Source organism: Capsicum annuum, chromosome 12 (genome assembly GCF_002878395.1).
Source record: "Capsicum annuum cultivar UCD-10X-F1 chromosome 12, UCD10Xv1.1, whole genome shotgun sequence".
Classification (NCBI taxonomy): domain Eukaryota; kingdom Viridiplantae; phylum Streptophyta; class Magnoliopsida; order Solanales; family Solanaceae; genus Capsicum; species Capsicum annuum.
In genome coordinates this window covers 205,579,962-205,586,699 of record NC_061122.1, presented here as the reverse complement: position 1 = coordinate 205,586,699, position 6,738 = coordinate 205,579,962, and the positions used below count along the sequence as shown (strand labels likewise).

The window sequence follows — 6,738 nt, the reverse complement described above, 5'->3', positions numbered from 1 at the left end:
CCCAATTAAACAAGATAGATATTGCTTCCTTGTCTATTTTATAGACAACTTTGGAATATTGTGCACTTTCATCCTTTGCCAACTGAGGTCGATCATAATATTTTGCCGTATGTAGATGCGATTGTGGATTGTCCTTGATTTTGTCATTAAAATTAGGGACTGTGTTAAATACATTATCAAAAAAACTTTCTCAATATGCATGACATCAATATTATTACGAATTATGTTAAAACTTTAGTATGACAAATCCCAAAAGATGATTCGCTTTTCCCATCCACATGACTTATGTATTCTTTGATTGACTTCTTCTGCATCTAACGCTGTTACGTTTCTTATCCCTAAATTACAAATTTGATTCAACATTTCCTCTCCTATTCTATATGGTGGTGGTATTTTGACAGTCTGGACTTTAAGAAAGTTCTTACAATCTCTCCTAAATGGGTGATGATGATCAAAGAACATTCTATGGCAATCAAATCAAGATTGTTTTCTTCCATGTTACAATCTTAAGGACTATGTTTCCTTCATACAGTAAGGACATGCTAACTTACCCACTGTACTTTATCCTGATAACATAGAATATACAGGAAAGTCACTAGTTGTCCACATCAAAGCTGCCCTTAATTAAAAGTTTTATTTTTTTGAGATGTCAAATGCTTGTACACCTGTCTCCCACAACAAGGTCAATTCCTTTATTAAAGGTTGCATATAAACATTAATTTTATATTTGGGATTACTTGGACCTGGCACAGTGATTGTTAAGGACATGTAAGCCTCTTTTATGAATATTCCTGGAGGTAAATTGCATGGAGTGACAATCACTGGCCACGAATAATATTTCCTTCAAGACTGGCTGAATGGTTGAAAATCATCTGTACATAACCCCAACTTGACATTTTTTGATTTATCGACAAAAAAGGAATAAGTTCCATTGAAGTGCTTCCAAGTCTCAGAATCTAATCGATGACGCATCACACCATCTTTTTTTATGATCATGATGCCATTTTATGCCGGCAGCTGTAGTATGTGATGCATATAATCTTTGTAATCTTGAAGTTTAAGAAAAGTAATACATTTTCTTATAAGAGACCAATTTTCTTGTACGAGAGCCAACACAATGCTTGTACCTTCCCTTGCCACAAAATTTATAAGATGGAAGGTGTTCATTATCTCCCCAATACAACATACATCCTGATTCACAATAATCACTCTTTTCAACCGGCAAATCCAAGCTACACACTAGCTTTTTGGTATGATAATAATTATCAAGCACTATGTTATCTTTCGATAAAGCCTCTTTAAACAATTGCATCATCTGATTATAATCTCTTTGTGACATTATTCTCTATTTCAATGTTTAACATTCAAGAAATAACTGCAAGTTGAGAGAGGGAAGAATCGAGATATAATTCTGAATTAGTAGCATATAGCAAATCATAAAATTTTTAAGACATAGGATTAGAATCTTCCTCCATTGAAAATTCAAAAGGATGAGAAGATTCAGGTTCAATAATGGTAGAAGATTGTCAACTAGAACCCTGGGGAAAGTAAGGACCAGCTCCATCCAAAATCATTTGTCGGTATGATTTTTCTCCTAATTTAGAATGACCTCTACTATTCAAGTCATTATCATAAGAAGTCCTACTTATCACATCCTTTTTCCCTTGATGCTTCCAAATAAAATAGTTCTCAACAAATTCAAATTGAGAAAAGTGACATTTAACAGTTTCAATATCCATGAATTTAAAGTTCTGACACTTTGTACATGGACATCTAACTTTGTCACCACTTATTTGATTTGATTGAAAACATGCGAATTGAATAAATTCACTCACACCGATTATCAAATTAGAGTATAAAGCTCCTCGACCATGTAACCTCGCACACATCCAACCACGCTCTAGATTATTCATGTTCCTATTAATGTTGAAATAAAAAATACGACAATCAGTGCTAATTAACCAGCTTGGTGAAAGTTCATATTAAGAAACATGACAATTGGTATTAATAATTAACCTTGTTGAAAATTTATATTATGAAATACGACAATCTATGATTAGTCTCTATATGAAGAACTAGTTAGCAAAGAAAACATAATTAAGTTGATTAATTGACAGTTTAAAAGTTTCACTAAAATATTCAAAGTGATGCTCTCAAAGAAGAAAACAAAACTAGTTTATCATTAAAAAAAAGATAAAAGTGATACATACTTCTATTTTAACAATAAATTTATCATTACATGCATAACTTCTACTATATATAGAAGAGGAGTGGAGGAACGACTAAGGGTATATCCGTTAATTCACATCGATAACATCATTCTAGAAGCCAGAATCACTTTGCTATTCTCTTGTTCAAACGACAGATGCCATTTGCTTTTACTTACAAACCTTTATTTCTCTTTATCTTCTCTTGCAATTGCAGGTATGTTTTCTCTATTTTGCTTTATTTTTTTGTCAGTTCTTGTTAAATTGCTCAACATATATATAAAAGGGTAGAGTTTCAGAAAATATGATAAGAATGCACAAAGAGATTATTGATGTACCTCTGTTTTCTGGTGGATTTTCTTATTATTATATTATATTTCTATGTTTCACCTTTGATTTTATTATAGAATTTTATTTGTTGCTTGAGACTCCGAAAGTTTAATTTGTGGTATGCATCCAATGTATTTGATGATATGCCCCTTTTGATTTTCTCTTGATGAAATTAAAAATTTAGTTTCGTGATTTATGTGTAATTACCATAAGATGTCGTCGCTCCTGATTTTGGAGTTCTGAATAAAATGGTGTCATATTTTATGGTGACACTAGAAGATGGAATTATTATATCTGGTCAATGCTTCTTTCAATCTTTTAGTGAAATTTTGTGTTTATGAGAAGAAGGTTAATACTTTATTTTCACAAACAAAGGTTATTGAACTGCCTATGATTTCTTCTTTTATAGAGAAACTCATGAATGTTCTATTAAAAATGTAGATAAATCTATGAAGTTATAGCTAGAAACTAACTGTAGTTTCTATGATATATATATTATACAGAGATTGTCTAAAATAAATTTTACTTGGGTAAACAACTGTGTTTATAAAACTACTCTGTTGATATGAATAGTCTTATATTTTGTTTATGAATTGTTTCTAAGTAATTGCAAGCTTTAATAATTTATACATACATTTTTCTACTATATTAGAAGTTTGAGTAAGAATTGAAGGATCGACATGACTGCTATTTGTCATTTAAATTCTTTTCAAGGATATATTTGTCATTTTGATTCGTTCGGTCTTCCACTTGGTGTACACGTACACCAGTTAAAAAGAGGAGCTCTTTTCATCTAAAATGTTCATATATGTGCTTAACTTTTGAATAAATGGCCCCTATGAGGAGAATTTAACGGTCATATCAGGACTATTTATTTAGATAAAGAGCAAAAGAAAGTAGAAAATATTTGCTTTGTTAGTGTTGATCCTTTGCTGCAAGTGAATTATGATTGAAATTTAAGAAACTGCAAGGTGGTTCCCTGGAGGAGGGAAAAAGAATGTATTTTCCCATAATATACATGTGGGCATTTGCAAAACATCTATACCTCAAGTGTTTAATTGTAATTTGATACGACTATGGCTAAATCTTGTGATTTAGACAAGAACTTATCAAAGTTACAGAGGCTTATTTAGTTGGTACACATATTGATTCTTTAATAGTAAAGATCTTCTGATGGATGATATGCTTAGCATGGATACTTGCTTGATAGTATGTTTTATCATGCGAGTGGTGCCGTAGTCTGATACACTAACCACTCCTTATCTTAGTTTCTTACTGTTGAATCCTTTACTATGCTCTAACAAAGAAGTTTCTCCTGAGCTGAAGTTTTGTTGTGCATCTATCTGTAATAGCTTTTATTTTTGTTTTCCATGGTTCTCTCTCTACAGAACTTGAGAAACATATTCCTAATCTCCACGTGTTGATTTCGACCCCTTCTCATCTTACCTATGTTACGGCTGAAAGAATCAAGAAGGCAAAAAATTTACAACTTCTGCTGACTGCTGGTATTGGATCAAATCATGTTAATCTAAAAACCACTGCTACTTCTGGATTGACCATAGTAGAGGTCACTGGAAGCAATACTATCTCAGTTGTGAAAGATGAATTGATGCGAATCTTAATTCTTATTCAAAATTTTTTTCCTGGACGTCATCATGTTATCAATGGGGACTGGAATGTTGCTAGAATTACTCACATATCTTATGATTTGAAAGGCAAGACTATTGGAATTGTGATACAAGATGTATTGGCAGACTTTTACTCCAATGCTTGAGGCCATTTAATTGTAATCTACTTTACCATGATCGTCTTAAGATGGATCCGGAGTTGGAAAGTCAAATTGAGGAAAAGTTTGAGAAAAATCTTGATAAGATGCTCTAGAAATGTGAAAAACTGATCATCAATACGCCTCTTACAGAGAAAATAAAGTAAGGTTTCTATTTCTCTAATTACATGTCGTAAACCTATAGAACAAGAATTATTATCAAAACTTCTTACATTCAAATTATTTTAATAATGAATTAATGAGGAGATGGACTAACCAAGGTAAGGTGAATATTCATTGAGGAAGTAAATATTATTTTAGGACTCACTCTTTAGTGTCATCATAATTTTTTTCTAGCACTCTAGATCATATACACTGTAGTTTTATATATAGATTCCCCTATTGTATTCCCTAAGTTAAGTAATTCTCTTGAGCTATCCGCCATTTACATTTTTATATTACTTTGAGCTAATCTTAAAAGTAGTATTTCAAAGATGGCCCTCCATGGCTTCACTTGTATAAGATGCGGCTAAAGTTGCAAAAATTGCTTAGCCAAAGTTATCTTTCACCTTTTGGCTTGGTGTACAAACATTTGATATTCCATCGATATGAATCACTGCCATGAGTGATATGTTATTAGAGATCATATTTTATTTTTCTTCTTTCTTTAATTTTCTCTTTGAACCTTTGTCACGATTAGAAGTCAGTTGTATGATAAATGTTCTCTCCCTTTAAGGTCATTGTTTATTTCCCTGTTTAATAAGTTGAATCCCTCGTAATTTTTATTATGTGATCCAGAGGGATGTTTGACAAGGAAAAGATTTCAAAGTTGTCGAAGGGAGTTCTAATTGTAAACAATGCTTGAGGAGTAATCATGGACACTCAAGAAGTTGTCGATGCTTGTAATAGTGGTCATATTACAGGTATCTTAATATCACCTGAACATTTCAGAGATGAGCCCTCGACTTTAATATCAATTGAACGCATATTCACACATCACATGATTATGTTTTCTCTTCAATTTCAATATTTTCTTGCTTATTTCTCTTGGGTCCACTCAACTCTACTTTTTCTATTTGCTCAATGGAATCATTTGAACTTGGAAGTAACCTAATATGACATTGAAACTTGAAATACATGGTTATCTTGTTGAATCATTAGAAGAAAGAAGTAACTCTAATCACTATATTGACTGCCTTTTTTGGTTGTTTCCCTCCAAATTTAGGATACAGTGGAGATTTTTGGTACCCACAACCAGCTTTCAAGGACCATCCGTGGAGCTACATGCCAAACCAAGATATGACCCCACATTTTTGGAACTACTATAGATGCTTAGGTTTGTAAATACTCTGTTTATTCAATTTCCTTTGGTCTTTACTTATTATGTACTTTATGATATTATAATTGCAAGCAAACTGAGAAAAACTTTCCACGGTAAATTTGACAGTTGAGGTATGCAACTGGAACGAAGAATATGCTAGATAGAAGATGAGGGCACATAATGCATAACTTCATGCTGCTGTGTCATAGTGGTTAGTTCTATTGAGAACATTTGATCAATATGAATATTATGACATTAACTGTAGCTGTAGCTACTGGTATGCATTTGAATTGCTATACTACGTCAAATTTTTTCTCTAATTTGGAATGATATAGGAAAATTAATAATATTGTGTTGTTAGTATAGTACTCAAGTATGGTAGGTGATGGATTTGATTTGAGTTGTATATGCATAATCTTTTAATTTATGAGGTATTATTTTATAGGTCTCTATGGTACGGTTACATTAAAGGCTAGAACATCAAACTAAGTATGGAACATAGCAGCAGTAATTTCTGTTGATACAAGAATGTGAAGTGGCAGTGATGGTGGTAGCAATGGTAGTTCTAGTGGTGAGCTAATTACCGAAGAGAATTTTCTTGAAATTTGTAGCAGAGAAGTACTTACAAGAGGTGGTGAGCTCCTAAAGCGTACTCACAAAGGTACATGATTAAGAACTTGATTATTCAAAATTTTAACTTGTAAACTATGAATTATTCACAGTGTTAAGTTGTGATTTTCTTGAAATTGAGATGATTTTTTTTAAAAGCATCAACAATTAAAGAATTTGTGTCTTTTCCCTTTTACCAAATTACTGAAAACCTTTGTTATAGTTCATTACTCACTTAATGTACTTTAAAAAAGGAAGGAGTTATTTATCATGATAGTTGTGTATCATGAATTTCTTGTGATCCATTCTCTGATAGACAAGCAAAGAATTGCTGGTAAAAAATATCTGATTTTTATTCATAAATAAAAGAATAGGTTCATTAATAGTTTGAAATTTGTGTATCAACTCTTTCTTGGAATGATTGGCATTATTGTTGGTAGCTGAAGAATTGTTTTGATGGGGAGGATGAGTGTTTACCTGTCCTTTTAACTCCTAATGACTTTACA

The 6,738-nt window shown here is 32.1% G+C and overlaps 1 pseudogene; it reads left to right on the top strand.

Annotated features, from left to right (window-relative positions):
• Positions 1-437: 437 nt before the first annotated feature.
• Positions 438-5,794, top strand: LOC124889719 (annotated as a pseudogene).
• The last annotated feature ends 944 nt before the right edge of the window (positions 5,795-6,738 follow it).